This window comes from Lupinus angustifolius, chromosome LG16 (genome assembly GCF_001865875.1).
Source record: "Lupinus angustifolius cultivar Tanjil chromosome LG16, LupAngTanjil_v1.0, whole genome shotgun sequence".
Classification (NCBI taxonomy): Eukaryota; Viridiplantae; Streptophyta; class Magnoliopsida; order Fabales; family Fabaceae; genus Lupinus; species Lupinus angustifolius.
Window position 1 is genome coordinate 6,115,303 of NC_032024.1, and position 206 is coordinate 6,115,508.

Consider the following 206-nt stretch of genomic DNA (forward strand, 5'->3'; position numbering starts at 1 on the left):
CTTGAACTACAACCGGGTTTTGAACTGCACTAGTTGAAGGTTGTAACCTTTGTGTTGAACTTAAAACATCTAAGCAAGGTTGCTCAAGTTCCATATTATGTTCTTGAGAAGTAGATGTTTCATTGGTTTGTTGATCCTCATCAAGCATTATTTCTTGACCATGATTCCTTCTGCAAGAAAATCCCTTTCTAAAAAAGTTCCCCCTC